Source organism: Xenopus laevis, chromosome 7L, assembly GCF_017654675.1.
Source record: "Xenopus laevis strain J_2021 chromosome 7L, Xenopus_laevis_v10.1, whole genome shotgun sequence".
NCBI lineage: Eukaryota > Metazoa > Chordata > Amphibia > Anura > Pipidae > Xenopus > Xenopus laevis.
In genome coordinates, this window is record NC_054383.1 from 130397074 (window position 1) to 130414906 (window position 17833).

Genomic DNA, 17833 nt, shown 5'->3' on the forward strand with positions numbered 1-17833 from the left:
AATTTTCGCTCGAAAACTTCCTATGATTTTGGAGTATTGCACAAAACCCAGCGCACATCCAAAAATCATAAGGACTTCTCCCATTGGCTTATATGCAACCTCAACAGGTCTGAGATGCCGGATTTTCTGATTCTGACTTTTCCATCCTAAGGGTTTGATAAATTACAAAAAATTTGTGATTTTTTTTAAAAGTCCGATTTTATAAAAAAAAACATAAATTTCTTGTGATTTTTGCATTCAGAGTTTAGTGTATAGGTACCTGTATATTTGACAATTCAGCTCTAACACATCTGTATTTAAAACTAATTGCAGGAAAGAGCGTATTATTACATCTATGGCCATCTTTAAAACCACAAAGAATTTGAATAAAAAACTTCACCAGATAAAAGTTGTCAGGGTCCTATCGTCGGTGGTAGTTTCGCTGATCCTATTGGACCTTGTATAGACAATTTCTGGCTTTTAGTATTTTTCTGTTTTTTTTCAGTAGGAATCATCCGAAAAGCTAAGTTTTTAGAGGTTTTAAAGGTATTTGTACTTTTGTTGGATTGCTTCGAGCTTTTTTTTCAATTATGCTTTTTAAATTTAAATCTTTTAATAAATTCCGTGGCATTCGGGATTTTATAGAAAGTGTGTTTATTCGTGGTTTCAAAAACCTCTAAAACAAATAAAAAGCGACTGTTCATGTTTACCAGACTTGTATTCCTCTAGAGCAGAGCTCTTTGTGAATTGATATAAGCAGAATGCCAGTGCCACTTTTGCAAAATCTCTGCAAAGATGAGTGAGATTTCTCTACAAAATATACAGTGCAGCAGTAGTTTCATCATACATTCCAAGCAGTTGAGCAGAGCAGTTTAAATGAGAACTAAAGCCTAACTAAAGAAGTATCTAGAAATGTTGTACATTATGTTTTATGCTTCTGTACCAGCCCAAGGCAACCACAGCCTTTTAGCAGTAAAGATCTGTGTCTCCAAAGATGCCCCAGTAGCTCCCCATCTTCTTTTCTGCTGATTCACTGCACATGCTCTGTGCTGCTGTCACTTACTGAGCTTAGGGACCCACTCACAATATACAGTACACATAGAATAGAAATGTCACAATATAAGGCTGATTAGTAATTAATACAGATAATTACTACATGGAAGCACAGAAACCAGTGCAATTAGCATCAGAATTTAATAATCAGCAAACCTGTAGCATCAGCTTATATTACAGGGGAAGCTCATTTTCTGCTGGATAATTAGTGACGAGCCCTAAGCTTAGCTTCTCAACAGCTGCTCAGAGCCCACTGAGCATGTGAGTGTCACAGACACTTTCCAAGATGGTGACCCCCTGTGACAAGTTTGAAGTCCTGGATCATTGCTGCTATTGACAAGCTGAAACTTTAGGCTAGTGCAATACTTCAGTATATAAAATATGGCATTTTTAGCCACATTAATTTTTAGGGTTTAGTTCTCTTTTAAGATGTGCAAAGATCTTATCTTTCTATAATACACAAAAGCCATGAATATCCTGTAAATTATATCCTTATAAACGGTGAGTAGTGATGTCATCAGTTATAAACGGTGAGTAGTGATGTCATTTCTGTCACATGACTCACTAAAATTTGTGTATTATAATAAATAAAGTACCCACAGTTGTAAAATATGAGGATATTAGAAGTTACCTCGGAGTTCCATGACCTGTATAAAAACACTCGGCCTTCGGCCTCGTGTTTTTATATGGTCATGAAACTCCTCGGTAACTAATAATATCCTTATATTTTACAAGAGGGGGTACTTTATTCACTATATACATATACATACATAAATTCACTGAAAATGTTAAATATATATTTGTATTGTTGGAAGCTCACATAGGAAGTTGAGGGTGTGGCTCAACATAATGTCGACATATTCACTTCCAGCTTTTTAACTCTCATACAATGTGTGGTTGTGTTACTAGCATGTTCTGTACTGTTGGTCTCCCTGGGAAATAGATCTTCTTTAACCACTTCTCATGTTCTTCCCACATTAATAACCACACTTGTCTGCAAAACTGTTTCACTGTACATGTGGAAAATCCTTATTTAAACTATTTGCTAGAAAGTAAATGAAGGAGATTACTACAGACAAGAAGCCATATCATGGAATACATTGAACATATCATGCTTTCTATAGTGCTGTCACTGACAGAAAATGATATTCTATTTTGACTCATATCATTACAGAATTTCTGTATATACACTATACAAATTAAGTGATACTGATAGAGAGAATGGGCAGTTAATTTAGAACAGCATATGTCCAAAATAGATTATTTCCTCTTAATAAACAATGGTTTTGTGGAGCCCTGGTGTAGACACATTTGTTGAACTCATTTCTTGTGAAGTTATCTAATAATGATCTAAAAATGGTAAACATATAATGGCTTTGAAATTCATCAGAACTGAAACGAATAACCCTATATTTTGTAAAGGGGTAGTACTAGTAATCCCACTGCACAGCACTACTCAGCTGAACTTGATTCAGTTGTTGCTGGACTACAAATCCCACAATAATTTAACATATAATGAAGGTTGAGGCATGCTGGGAGCTGTAGTCCAGCAACATCAGGGTTGTATTCTTAAACCAATATTGCACAACACACTTTTCCCTAAAGCTCCACAGTCAGCGACTGCTTTAAAATACAGAAAATCCTCCAATGAGAATCCCAGCTTACCTGTATAATTCTAACTCCCTGTTCTTTGTTCCTGTAATTGGAGTTAGAAGGTTTAAGCCCAGTTTCCCAGCACTGAACAAGTCTGTCCTTTATCCCCGTGTCTGATTCCAGTGTCATATCATCAATAAAGAAAATACATAATTATCTCTATATGTAAGATAACAGCAAGATGTCTGACATGGTGCTGGGAATTAGAATTCTTATTGGTCAATTATTTTGCATTTATAATGAAGTCTTGGATCAGCAGAATTCTCATTGGTGAATTTTTTTTCAACTTCTATAGAAAACGAGGGGGCTGCTCTGGGACAGCGTTACCGCTGGGTTTACAACCCCTTTCATTTCTGTTTTATAACAATGTCCAAAAGGTTGAGTTTTCGAAATGATTTGGGAGTGGCAAATGTAATGTATGGGATATTTTCATTATTAATCAGTGCTTATGGTTTAAAGGAATTGTTCAGTGTAAAATTAAAAACTTGGTAAATAGACAGGCTGTGCAAAATAAACAATGTTTCTAATATACCGTATATACCCGAGTATAAGCCGAGTTTTTCAGCATCCAAAATGTGCTGAAAAAGTCTACCTCAGCTTATACTCGGGTCAGCGGTACCCGACCCGAGTAGCTGAGATTGCAGTCACTTTTAATCATTCCTATACCAACAGTACACTTGGGGAGAGACTGCAATATCCCACAATGCCCTCTGTTGGTTATATGAAAGAATAACAGTGACTGCAATATCACACAGCGCCATCTGTTGGTTATATGAAAGAATAACAGTGACTGCAATATCACACAGCGCCATCTGTTGGTTGTATGAAAGAATAACAGTGCGCCCTCTGTTGGTTATATGAAAGAATAACAGTGACTGCAATATCAGACAGCACCCTCTGTTGGTTATATGAAAGAATAACAGTGACTGCAATATCACACAGCGCCATCTGTTGGTTATATGGAAGAATAACAGTGACTGCAATATCACACAGCGCCCTCTGTTGGTTATATGAAAGATTAACAGTGACTGCAATATCACACAGCGCCCTCTGTTGGTTATATGAAAGTTTAACAGTGATGGCAATATCAAACAGCACCATCTGCACATGGTAGTGGGACAGTGGGACAATGCACACAGTAATCCGTTTGGCAATTCTCTATCACCATCAACTTTGCAAAGAAGTCCGGTTGATCGCTGGGGGGGTCGCTTTGGCAGAATGTGCGCTGCTGGGAGACAGGGCTGTAGTTGTGTCTAGGCTTATACTAGAGTCAATAAGTTTTCCCAGTTTTCGTAGGTAAAATTAGGTACCTCGGGTTATACTCGGGTCGGCTTATACTCGAGTATATACGGTAGTTAGTTAGCCAAAAATGTAATGTATAAAGGCTGGAGTGATTTGACGTATAACATGTCAGTCAGACACTACTTCCTCCTTTTCAGCTCTCTTGGTTTACACTGACTGATTACCCTGGTTACCAGGCAGTGACCAATCAGAGACTTGAGGGGGGGGCACATGGGTCATATCTGTTGCTATTGAATCTGAGCTGAATGCTGAGGATCAATTACAAACTCACTGAACAGAAATGTCCCATGTGGCCCCCCTTCAAGTCACTGACTAACTCAGAGTTATAGAGCTGAAAAGCAGGAAGTTGGATTCTGGCTGTTTTATTAGACATCTGTTCACTCCAGCCTTTATACATTACATTTTTGGCTAACTAACTACACTAGAAACATTTTTTATTTTGCACAGCCTATCTATTTACACAGTTTTTATTTTCAGACTGAACTGTTCCTTTAAAGCTAATCTTAAAAGGAGAACTAAATCCCAATAAATCTATATGGTTTTACATGCCATATTTTAAATAATGAATTTATTGCTACTACAGTAACAATCCAGGCCTTCAAAGTTATCTCAGTTGGTCCCCATCTTGAATTGTGTTAGAAGTGTCAGTGGCACTGCATATGCTCAGTGGGCTCTGGGCAGCTGTTGAGAAGCTAATCTTAGGGGTTGTCGCAATTTATAAAGAAGAAAATGAGAACTGCCTGGCATGTAAACTGATGCTACAGTTTTGCACTGGCTCCAGAGCTGCCATGTACCAATAATATGATTGTTTTTACTAATCAGCCTTGTATTGTGCCATTTATAGTGTGTATATACAGTATATTTTGAGTTGGTCCCTAAGCTCAGGTAAGTCCAAAGTCACTGTAGCACACTGATCTGCTTTTGTAGTTGCAAAAGGTCGTTTATTGACTAAAAAGATAAAGATCATTTCATCATAATGCTTTGGCCCACACTGGGCCCTATATGAAGCCTTAAATAGTTTAACAATGAGGTGGAGAAACAATAAGGGTATGGACTATAAATACACTCATTGCTTGGACCTGAATATATATATATGGAGATTGGACACAAGAATTTTGACAATATATATATTAAGGTCCATTTGGAGGGCTTCAACTTGATGGACATATTTTCTTTACCCAAATTAGCTATGTATAGCGATGGGCGAATTTATTCACCAGTCGCGAATTCGCGGCAACGGCCGCGAAAATTAGCTGGTGAAAATTCGCCAGAATTTCACGTGGCATTCGAAAATTTTTCGGCAAAGCGAAACTGCGCAAATTCGCCCATCACTAGCTATGTAATATGTAACAAGTTAGCAGAAAGCAGTAAAATGCAAGGGTAATACAAATGAAATGTCAGCTTACTTATTATCCTTTATTTAGTACGATAGGGGGCACAAACATAAAAACAAAAAAATTAATCATACCCCTTTAAACCCATTAATAATGGGAATTTGTCCCATTTCGCTTTGCCATAAAATTAGCAAATTTCCTGCGAAAAATGAGTCCTCGTCAATTTTGCCGCTCGTGTCAATTTGCATCAATTTTGGAGTTTGCGTCAATTTTGACACCCATGTTAAAGCAATGGGTGTCAGAATAATGTTGATGCATGACAGTTTTGACTATTTGGAACGTGTCCAGTATTTTTGGATGCCGGCTAGTGATGGGCGAATTTGGGCCATTTCGCTTTGCCGGAAAATTTGCGAATTTCCTGTGAAATTTGCAAAACTGCGAAAAATTTACGATGGTGCCGGCGTCTCTTTTTTGACGCCGGCGTCCCTTTTTTGACACCGCCGTCCATTTTTTTGGATGCCGGCGTGCGTTTTTGAATTTAATTTTTACCAGCGAATTTTCGCGTCCGTTTTGCGAATGTATTCGCGCCGGCGAAACTCGGAAATTCACTGTGAATTTGCGTCTGGTGAATAAATTCGCCCATCACTAATGCCGGCGAATTTTTGTAGCAGTTTCGCTACTTTTGTAGTAGACTTAAGATATGAAGATCCAAGTTATAGAAAGATCCATTATCCAGAAAACCCCAGGTTCCAAGCATTCTGGATAACAGGTCACATACCAACTGAGGATCTGTTGTACGTTTATAATCTACTTTTTAGGTGTTGTTGATTTAATAGATTATTAAAAGAATGAGATAGAAAGTGCCATATTATATCACTTATAATATATTATATATTATATGATCTTATGTTATCAGCTTCAGTCACTGGAGTTACAGCTAAGGTTTCATATAAGGTTTATTCCAGTTATTTGTAAAGACTGTTGTGACATTTCCTTCTTTTCATCGAGAAGTTCTGCTTGTTTAGAAATACTTTTAAGTGAAGTAAAAGTAAATAGTTCCCAGTATCTTCTCTGAGAAATAACTGATAGAAATAAACACAGGGACTTGGTTTGGCTTATTAGTAGCAGGCATTGCTAAGCAATGAAAATATTCTAATTTGTTAAAATATTAAGACATGAATTTTGAGTGTTCTTTGCTGAGCTCTAACAAGAGCCATTATATCTGTCTGTGTACTGTATAATTTACACTTAAAGGGGTCATTCACCTTTGGGTTAACTTTTAGGGGCAGATTTATCAAAGGTCGAGGTATAGTCCAAATTTGATTTGAATTTGAAAAAGAAAATCGAAAATTCGAATATCGAAATTTATCATGTACTGTCTCTTTAAAAATTTGACTTCGACCATTCACCATCTAAAACCTGTTGAATTGCTGTTTTAGCCTATGGGGGACCTCCTAGAACTTATTTGGAATCAATTGGTGGACTTTGAAAAATCGAATATGATCAAATGCGCTATTGATACAGGACCTATTTAATTCTATAACGGACCTATTTGACCCAAAAAAAAACGTTGTCTTAATTTCGGTTGGTCTTTTTGAATTCGAATTTTGACGTTTTTTTCAATTCGAAATTCGACCCTTGATAAATATGCCCCTTAGTATGATGTAGAGAGTGATATTCTGAGATAATTTGCATTTGGTTTTTATTTTTATTATTTGTGTTTTTTGAGCTATTTAGCTTTTTATTCAGCAGCTCTCCAGTTTGCAGTTTCAGCAATATGGTTGCTATAGTCCACATTCCGCTACCAACCATGCACTGATTTGAAAAAGCGATGGGAATATGAATAGGAGAGGCCTGAATAGAAAGATCAGTAATAAAATCTAGCAATAACAATAAAGTTGTAGCCTTACAGAACATTTGATTTTTAGATGGGGTCAGTGACCCCCATTTTAAAGTTGGAAGGGTCAGAAGAAAAAGGCAAATAATTCTAAAACTATAAAAAACAAAAAAATGACGGCCAATTGCAAAGTTGCTTAGAACTGGCCATTCTGTAACATTCTGTAAGTTAACTTAAAGCTGAACCACCCTTTTAAGAGACATAGAACTGCTGAATAAATGTAGAGCATAATTGTAAACATTTCAATGGGGCAGATTAACAAAAGGGTGAAGTGGCCGTCGCTAGAGACAATTTGCAAAATAATTCCATCTGCAGGGACATCGACAGACGTAGAGGACAATTCGCTAGTGAAAGAGACCATCGCTAGTGCAGTTTTGCGCCCTACCGACAGACGAATTTCTGCTCAGACAAACAATCGTTACTTAACAAATTCACTAAAGTGCAAATTTTCCATAACGTTACCTTTTCCGCCAGAGTTTCCTGATAAGATGAAGGTACATCCTCTTCAATCTTATGTCAGTGACATCATATCCTGTATGCCGAAAAGTCATAAAAGTTCTAAAATATGCTGGCACTTTTTCATATTTTTAAGTTGTTTTGTCTTTAAAAGGTGTAACTAATAATAATTGTATTTTATATTTTTTTTAACCATTTGAGGGGCCACATTTGTTTTAAGGTGGGCTCATGTCTATGACATTAGAGGATTTCTTATGTCTTTATTTTGTGTGTAATAATAAGTGGTCGCTTCAAGCATTTGCACCAACATCTCTAATAAAGACATTTATATGACCTATATGTACTCACCCTATTTAAATTGACCTAATCGTAAGAGTAATAAGTCTGGCTAGGTATAAGCGAAGACTAGTGGAAGATCGCTATGAAATGCTCGCGCTGACAAATTAACGCTAGCGAAAGCGAGTTTGGCTGCCGACGTGCAACTTCTCATTTGAGGGAATTAGCATAGTAGTGGCGACTTTGCACCTTGCGAAGTGATGCAGAGTGTGGCAAAGCCTTCCCAGGTAAAATTCTCCCTTTAGTGAATTTGCCCCAATGTCTTTTAGTGTTCTCACCCACAAATCACAGGTCTCCATTTGTGGATTTTTAAAAATTGTGTGCAGAAAGGTCATTATAAAAAATTATCATTGGTAAAAGCCCACTTGGCCCGATTTTTTCCTACAAACATGTTTTTTTCCCCCAATTGTTTGGTTTTTATGATTGTGCCCCCTGTTGTACCTAAATAAAGAATAATAAGTAAGCTGACGTTTCAGTTGTATTACCCCTGCATTTTACTGCCTTCTGTTGAATTGTTACATATTACATAGTTATTTTGGGTTAAGAAAATATATCTATCAAGTTCAACCCCTCCAAATGGACCTAGTTTTAGTAAAGGTGAACTAAAGCTTAACTAAAGAAGTAGCTAGAAATATTGTGCATTATGTTTTGTGCTTCTTTACCAGCCCAAGGCAACCACAGCCCTTTAGCAGTAAAGATCTGTTTCTCCAAAGATGCCCCAGTAGCTCCCCATCTTCTTTTCTGCTGATTCACTGCACATGCTCTGTGCTGCTGTCACTTACTGAGCTTAGGGACCCACTCACAATATACAGTACACATAGAATAGAAATGTCACAATATAAGGCTGATTAGTAATTAATACAGATAATTACTACATGGCAGCACAGAAACCAGTGCAATTAGCATCAGAATTTAATAATCAGCAAACCTGTAGCATCCGCTTATATTACAGCCAGGGAAGCTCATTTTCTGCTGGATAATTAGTGACGAGCCCTAAGCTTAGCTTCTCAACAGCCAATCAGAGCCCACTGAGCATGTGAGTGTCACAGACACTTTCCCTGTGACAAGTTTGAAGTCCTGGATCATTGCTGCTATTGACAAGCTGAAACTTTAGGCCGGTGCAATAAATTCACTATATAAATTATGGCATTTTTATACATATTAATTTTTAGGGTTTTGATCAACCCCTTCTAATAAAGTAATTTTAGAATGTCTGTTAAAAGATTTCAAAATTTTTCCAGAAAAATAAATTAGACCCTGCGTTGTACTTATTATAGTGAGCACAGGTCAGAATTAAATGTATAGACTGTGCCTGCTACTCAGTGACAGGAAGCAGAAGTATTGACTCATAGTGAAACTTCTCCTAGAGGAACGTTATATCTGTCTGTGGCTACAAATGATAGTGTTGCTACTATTTCCTTTTTCTTGCAGTTTGTGACTGAAGACTGAAGATCTGTAAGTACACTGTTTTGAATGTTTCTGTATACATATAATACAAAAGTCATTGGGGTACATGGGATTAGAGGCAAAGAAACCTCAAGAAACAAGAGACAGTAGCCACGCATGGGTTCTACAGCAGCAACTTACATTTATTACTGGATTTGTTATAGAAGGATCTTGTAAACTATTAGGACATTTTAGAAATTGAAGGGCACATTACTTCAGATTAATTGTTAGGGGTTATATTACATATTGTAGAGAAGAAATGGCAAGCACTCCGAATTCCTCTCTTATGGTAAAGACAGATTAAAACCATCAAAACTTGCCGTTTCTTCTCTACAATTTGCACAGACACCTCCTGCTACGGGTTCGGGCGATGCACCCGGGCCACTCGACAAATTAGGTGATTTTCCCATCTAATTTCCAGCCAAAAGGTGTTCCATACCTAAGCGGAGGGCCTGGGGTTTATACACCCAGGTCATAGTATTTACAGGGTGAGCATTTTTGTGTTTTGAGACTTGTGTTTTGAGACTCATAAATTGCAATTAAATACGAGGATTCATTCCCTGCTACACTTGGGTTCTTACCTCCACCGGCAGCTGACTATCCTTGTGCTGTGAAATGGGTCCCGGTAAACTGCCTAAGAAAACTACAGAGGCTACGACGCGGCTTGAAAAGTTTGCTCGTTGCGAGCGGCCTAACAAAGATGGCGCTGCGTCGCATACCTCATCGCCAAGTTCGTCACCCCTACACAGCCCGGCTGCGCTGACGGAACCCACATTGGCAGACCTGCTCGCTGAAATCAAGGCGTCTAGGGACTCTTGCACTACTTTGATTACAGCAAAAACGGAGGAACTCAAGGTAGAATTTTCTATTCTTAAGCAAGATATTCAGAAACTCCGCGAACGCACGGGGGAGGCGGAACTGCGTATCAGTGCCTTAGAGAATCTGGCTACTCCATTACCACGACAAATTAGTGACCTCCAACAGTCCCTCACGATGTCCCTAACCAAAGTAGACGATCTGGAGAACAGACTTCGTCGTAATAACGTCAGGTTTGTGGGCTTCCCTGAGAGGGTGGAGGGGCAAGAACCCGAAAAATTTATTGAGCAATGGTTGAAGGGATCGTTTGATGCTGCCATGCTTTCTACTACTTTTACTGTGGAGCGGGCTCACCGGATCCCGATGCGCCCGCCGATTCCAGGGGCTCCCCCAAGGGCGATTATAGCAAGGCTGCTCAATGCTAAAGATCGTGATGCCCTTCTTCGAATGGCGAGAACCCAGCCACATTTATCATTTGAGAACACAAGAATCTCCTTGTATCCTGATTTTTCCCTGGAAGTGCAACGCCAGAGGTCACGTTTTCAGGAAATTAAGAAAAGGCTGAGAGATAAAAAGATTGAATACGCCATGATGTACCCTGCCAAGTTGAGGGTTCAACGCAACGGCAGTACGCAGTTCTTTTCCTCTCCACAGGATGCTGCAGCGTGGCTTGAGAATTCGGCACCATAGGCCTTACCTTGGATACAGTTTTGCCTTTGGGATATACCAGTTGGTTCTTCCTATTTTTCACTTCCGGATACTAGGATGATGGGGACAATGAATATGTACCGAATGCTGTTGGATTATTTATTTAATTTTTTTTTTTTCCCTTTTTACCAGTTCTGATCCTCTTCGGGAACATTATATATGCGTGAGCATGGTTTTTCTATTACTCTATGTTTTACCATACTTTGATGGATATTTTTATGTGGTTTTATAACCATTACTGTTCAGTTCTATGCTATGTCATGGCTCACGCCTCTCAGGTGTACTTGGCCGGCGGACCAAAGGACCCTGGACTTACAAAGTACTTTATTTGCCTCTTCTACGGCTGTAGAATACAGCCTTTGAGTAGTTAAACTTGCCCTACTAAATGTGTTTTTGTTTTCAGTTTGGGGAGCAAATTCTGCCTCAGTTTGGGCCGGGCAGAAAGGGTCCCAAATAACGGGACGGGTATGGGTAATGTTCTGTTGAATGTTTTTTGTTGTTACTCAGGTAGTGCTATGCTGTTCTCTTGTCAGGCCAGTTTTCACTTTGATTGGGGAGGTCAGCTCTTGGTGACTCTTGTTAATGATGCCTGTCTATCACAATGTCTGCTACTTTGAAGCCTGCAATTCTTTCCTGGAACGTCAGGGGGCTAAATGATAGGGTTAAGCGTAAATTGGTCTTGGACCATGTCAAGTCCTTGGGTGTGGGTATTATACTGCTGCAGGAGACCCACCTCACGGGTAGCAAGATACTGGCCCTTAGGCGTCCGTGGGTTGGCTGGGCGTTCCATGCCACTTATTCCCCGTATACTGGTGGGGTATCGATTTTGATTAAAAAAACAGTTAACTTTAAGTTGCTTGATTTAAAATCTGATCCTAAAGGGCGATTTCTTTTTCTTAACTGTCTCATTGACTCTGCTCCCACTATTTTAGCAAATATCTATATCCCTCCACCCTATGCTGATGACTGCATAGTGCAGTTTGTATCGTACATTGCTGGCTTTCCCCACGCCCATATTATCTGTGCTGGTGACTTCAACACTGTTTTAAATGAGCAGCTGGATAGATTGAGAGGGGCGGGTACTGTTTCTGCTAATCGTGCAACTAACTTAGCTGCCCTAATGTCTGATGTTTCTTTAACTGAAATATGGAGATACTTGCATCCGACGGAACAGGGTTATTCTTGTTTCTCTGTATCCCATATGGCACTGTCTAGAATAGATATGATGTTTCTGTCTAAACACCTGCTACCTGCAGTTCAATCTGTGCAGTATCAAACTAGAGGTATATCGGATCATGCCCCTCTCAAGCTAACGTGGCACACTGACCTCCTGCATCGGGATACTGTGAGATGGTCCTTTAACCCAATTTGGCTGACAATAATTAATAATGATGATGCTATTGCTGATTCCATTACACAATATTTTGCCTTAAATCAGGATTCTGCATCTCCTTCAGTGGTGTGGGAGGCGTTTAAGGCCAATTTGAGATCTACTTTACACTCCGAAATTAAAGCAGTTAAGAAAGCTTCCCATCTCACGGAACGGCAATTAGCTGACCAGGTGGATGCCCTTGCTGTGCAAGTCAATTGCCAACCCTCTCCTACCAATTTGGCTGCTTTGAAAGTTGCTGAGCAGGCCTATACCACCCATATGCACAACCAAGCTAAAAAGAAATTACTGTTTTCCAGGGCAACTTTCTTTGAACATGGGGAAAGAGCTGGGAAAATTTTGGCGTATTTATCTAAAGCTCAGTCCTCGCCTCCGGTAATATCAGAGTTATATGACTCACAAGGGGTGCTCCACCAACACCCCAATGACATTATGTCTACTTTACAGGACTATTACTCCTCTCTTTATACTTCGAGGTTAACAGCTTCCTCAGAGGAACTGCAAGACTACTTCCGGGGTATAAACCTGCCCACTCTTCACCCTGACCAGGTTGATAGCCTGGAAGCTGACATTACTGAGCAAGAGCTGATCGAGGCTATGGCGTCCTTTCCAGTTGGGAAGGTGCCTGGTCCCGATGGGCTTCCCATTGAGATTTACCGACGGTTCCAGGAAGTGATTGTCCCCACACTTGCCAAAACCATTAAGGACTCGTTAGTTAATAAATCGTTACCACCTTCTATGTATGAAGCTACGATAGTCTTGCTAGAAAAACCTGGCAAGGATCCTAGGCATTGTGATGCCTATCGCCCCATTTCATTGTTAACATCAGACATTAAAATTTTGGCAAAGGTTCTTGCTTTGAGGTTGGGCTCAGTTATCACTAGTTTAGTCAATGAGGACCAAACGGGGTTTATACCTGGTAAATCTACAGCTCTGAATATACGCAGATTGTTTGCCAATCTCAGCCTCTCACATGATAATCAAGGCCATAGAACGGTTGTGGCTTTAGATATTGCCAAGGCGTTCAATACGGTGGAGTGGGGATATCTCTGGCACATGCTGCAGTCCTTTGGTTTTGGTCCCAAATTTATTGCCCTGGTTCAATTGTTATATGTGGCCCCCTCAGCAAAATTAAGAATCAATAATGCATTGACTGCTCCCTTTCTGTTACACAGGGGAACGAGACAAGGGTGTCCCCTCTCCCCCTTTTTGTTCGCACTGGCTATTGAGCCCTTAGCCCATTTAATTAGGAATCATGCAACTATTTCTGGTTTTAAGCTTGGACATAGGGAGGACAAGATCCAACTATATGCGGATGACGCCTTACTCTACTTAGGCGACAGAGGTGCTTCCTTGAATAATGCCATGAGTACTTTGTTGGAGTTTGGCAGGATGTCTGGTTTACAATTAAATCAGTCCAAGTCCATGGCTTTATTGTTGGATCCACTTACAGACGATGAGTGCCCTGCAACCTTTCCCTTCCAAATTGTTACTGAATTTACATACCTTGGGGTGGCAGTGTCGGCTACTCTTGGGTCCTATCAACAGTTGAATCTGGATCCGCCTCTGGACTGGATGGGGACTAGGCTGAAATCTTGGTCCAACTTACCTATTGGTCCTTCTGGTAGGGTTCAGCTTATTAAGATGCTCTTTTTGCCTAAACTTTTGTATGTGCTTCAGCACGCTCCGGTGTGGATTCCTAAATCCTACTTTGTTAAAATTAATGTCTTATTTCGGCAGTTGATTTGGGCCCATTCCAGACCTAGACTCAAGCTGGACACTTTGATGCGTGCTAAATCCAAAGCAGGCCTTGCTCTGCCGGACATGCACTTATATTACTTGGCAGCTCAATTGGGGCATTTAGTTACATGGGTGGAGAATGCTCATCATAGGACTCTTCACTCTCTCTGGGCGCAGTTGACGGGGTTGGATTTAAATCCCATTGGATGGTTTCTGAGTAAGTCCACGTGCATCCCAAACCAAGCACTGAGTCTGCCTTTATTCCAATCCCTACGTAGAGTCTGGCATCTAGCTAACAGGGTGATCAAGTCCTCCACTACTGATCCTATTACACCACTTTGGAATAATCAGATTTACCCGGCCATTGCCAAGCTCGGGCCCATGCCTCAGTGGGTTCAATGTGGTATTACGACTGTGGGAGATGTCTGGCTGGATGGCAAGCCGATCTCTTTTGCTCGGTTGAGGGATCTCCATCACCTCCCGCAGAACCAGTGGCTGAATTACTATAGACTTAACCGTGGCCTTAAAGCAGCTCACAAGCATAGTACCATTTCTCTCTCTACCCACCCGTTTCTGCTCTATGTCAACAGGGGCCATACTAAAGGTCTAGTCACCATGCTGTATGCTAGGCTATTACAGGGTGCTCATGGCAGTAATCTTCAGGAGCTTTGTCACAAATGGGAGGCTGATGTGGGTGCTATTTCTGAGGAGGAATGGCAGGAAGCGCAAGACTCTATCCTTTTGGTTTCCCCTAATTATAGGTTTCGCACCGTGCAATTATATATTTTCCATAGAGCGTATTATACCCCTGCTAGGTTACATCTTATTAATCCTGCTACTCCTGATCTGTGTACTAGATGTGCTCTGGAAAAAGGGTCTCTTTTGCATATGTTGTGGAGTTGTAGCAAGATTGTGCCGTACTGGGGGTCTGTCTTGGACACCTTGGATCGGGTTTTGCAAATACAGATAGATAGATCGCCAAAAGTGTGTGTTTTGGCTGTTTTACAGGATCTACACCTTACCCAGTATCAGCTGCTTTTCTTACAGGAGGCTTTACTGTTGGCCAAGAAACTTATTACTCAGAATTGGAGGAACGTCGCTCCTCCCACGTTTGCTTGTTGGAAGCAAAGTATGATAGTTGTATCCAACATTGAACAACTCGTCTATTTGAAACGGGGGGTCCCTGCTAAATTTAGTAGGATTTGGGGTCCCTGGTTGGATGAATTCCCCCTTCCACATGGCAGCTTGACTCCTGGGTGAATCACTGTTTCGGTGCTATGGTGCTGTTATGGCTCTAAAGTCCTTTTGCTGCATGTTCTCTGATGTTTCTGTATCAGTTTGATTTGTATAGCTCTCTCATATTGCCTTCTGTATGGATGTTGATGTATAGTGTAACATCTATATACTACATGCATGTATCCTGTCACTGACTTGTTGGACAATGCTATGTTTTCTTTTTTTTTCGTGCTCCTGCTGTACGAACGTTTATGACTCATGTCTTTTTATGTTTTCAATAAACTACCTGAGTTTAAAAAAAAAATATAATCAATTACGCTTATATTTATGGCTCGTTATATATATCTATATATATATATATCTATCTATATATATATATATATATATATATATATATATATATATATATATATATATATAACAAACAAGGGAAAGTTGTGCTCACTGCTGAGGACTCTTGTATTTGTCTATATGTATTTTGTGGTCACAGCCTCATTGCACCCCCGCCTAATGGTTTTAAAAACTAGTGGTGAGCACAACTTTCCCTTGTTTGTTATAGTTATACAGGAGCAGTGACCAGCTCCATGTTGTAGCTCCCACCCTTCCCAGCTATAGTCAGGTGATCCCACTAGTGTCTAATAAAAGGGCAGCCAAGTTTGGGAGTTTTACTTTGAAAGCAGCAAGTAAGTTGCAGGTAAAACTTAGTCCCTTTGTAAAATGTATAATGAAGCAATAGAATTCTTAATGAATCAGATGAAAATTGAGCGTAGGACTGGCCAGATATGGGATGACTTTGACGTAGTTGGCCAGCTTAAATATATTGCAATATATGGACAAACAATCCCTGTTTTGTTTAAAGGGTAAGACATTTTTTAGTAGCAGTATGCACAAAATGTCTCAGTCTTAAATATATTGATAATGGGTTGAGTGCTGAGGACTCTTGTAATTGTCTATATGTATGTTGTGCTGGCACTTACATTTAGAAGGTTGAGGTTCAACCTTTAATGCAGCAGAGATATCACAGGCAGATATACAATATGTAGGTAAATGCACCAACAGGGCTTATAAAGGAATGAAAGAATCCTTAAGTGTTTAATTTAGGGTTTTGTCTAGCAATCTATCCTTTGCTAATACAAACCAGCATAAGGAATAAATGGAACCTACCTGCAGGCACAGCTGCTTGTTAGAGAGTACTAAGGGGCCCAATCTTAGGTCTCTTGGAGCTCTAGTACTTGTGTCCCAGGGAAACATAAATTCTAATAAAGACTCATTTTAACTTTGATCAATGTAGGTTCACACCGTCAGCTGTGTATTTTAAATTGGTAGGCTGTTTGTATGATGTTCCCTGGATACTCCGTCCTGGCATCCACAAATCATGCAAATGTATCATAAAGGTTGGGAATTATTTTTAATAGATGATATATCACAGATAAATAGTGATGGGTGAATTTATTCGCCAGGCAAGAATTTGCAGTGAATTTCTGGCAAATAAATTTGCGAAATTGTCACGAAAATTCTTTTTTTTACGCCTGCGACAATTCCGACACCAAGTAATGTAAGCACATTGACAGTTGTCCTGGGCCCACAGGGTTTGGTGTCTAAGGGGGGGGGCATCCATGCTTCACTTAATTGATTAGCTGGGCCCCCTGCTTTCTTACATGCACAGAGCTGCTGTGCAGCATGCTGAAAGCAGGGGGGCCCGGCTAATCAAGTAAGTGAAGCATGGCCAGCCCCCCCCCCCTTAGACACTAAACCCTGGCAAGAAATTTTTTAAAAAATTTGGGGGGATCTTGCCAACTTTTTTTTACTTGCAGGGGGGCCCCTGATCACCAATGGCTGTCTATAACTTGTGTGGGGGGGCAGGCCATCATTTTATTTTACTTATAGGGGGCCCTGATCACCTATTATTTTTTTTTTAACTTGTATGGGGGCCCTGACCAACAATTTTATAAAAAAAAAATTTTATGGGGGGCCCTTGCACCACAGTTTTTTTTAACTTATAAGGGGGCCTGACCATCAATAGCTTTTTATAACTTGTGTGCATGGGGGGGTTACCTTTTTTAGCACTGATGTCTATGTGGTCTTTTAACTGTACTGTGGAGTGGGTGGGATCTGTGGTGGGTCATGGGGGCCCCATGATTTCTAATGATGGCCCTGTATATATATATATATATATATATATATATTTATATATATATATATATATATATATATATATATATATATATATATATATATATATATATATATATATGAATGAGACTTAGCCAGTGACAGTTTAACTCTTCCATAGCACTTTCTAGGAGAATTAGATAGAGAGATATAATAGAATGAGCAGCCTGTGATCCAACAAAGATTTATAGAAGTACCTCTTCCTTAGGCTCTAAGTCTGCCTAAAGTCAAGAGACTGCAGTTGGATAGGGAATCAGACTTAAATTTATTCTCCCTGATCCTTTCCACTATATTGGATCTGGACCACAACAGGGT

General features: G+C 39.8%; 1 protein-coding gene across 1 annotated transcript in view; it reads left to right on the forward strand.

Annotated features, from left to right (window-relative positions):
- The first annotated feature begins 9401 nt into the window (after nucleotides 1–9401).
- The window catches only part of LOC108697062 (B-cell receptor CD22), a 32453-nt gene continuing 24021 nt past the window's right edge, over nucleotides 9402–17833 (forward strand). Inside the window, exon 1 of the mRNA XM_018226733.2 lies at nucleotides 9402–9465. The gene's annotated coding sequence lies outside the window, so the exon portion shown is untranslated. The remainder of the gene's footprint in view (nucleotides 9466–17833) is intronic.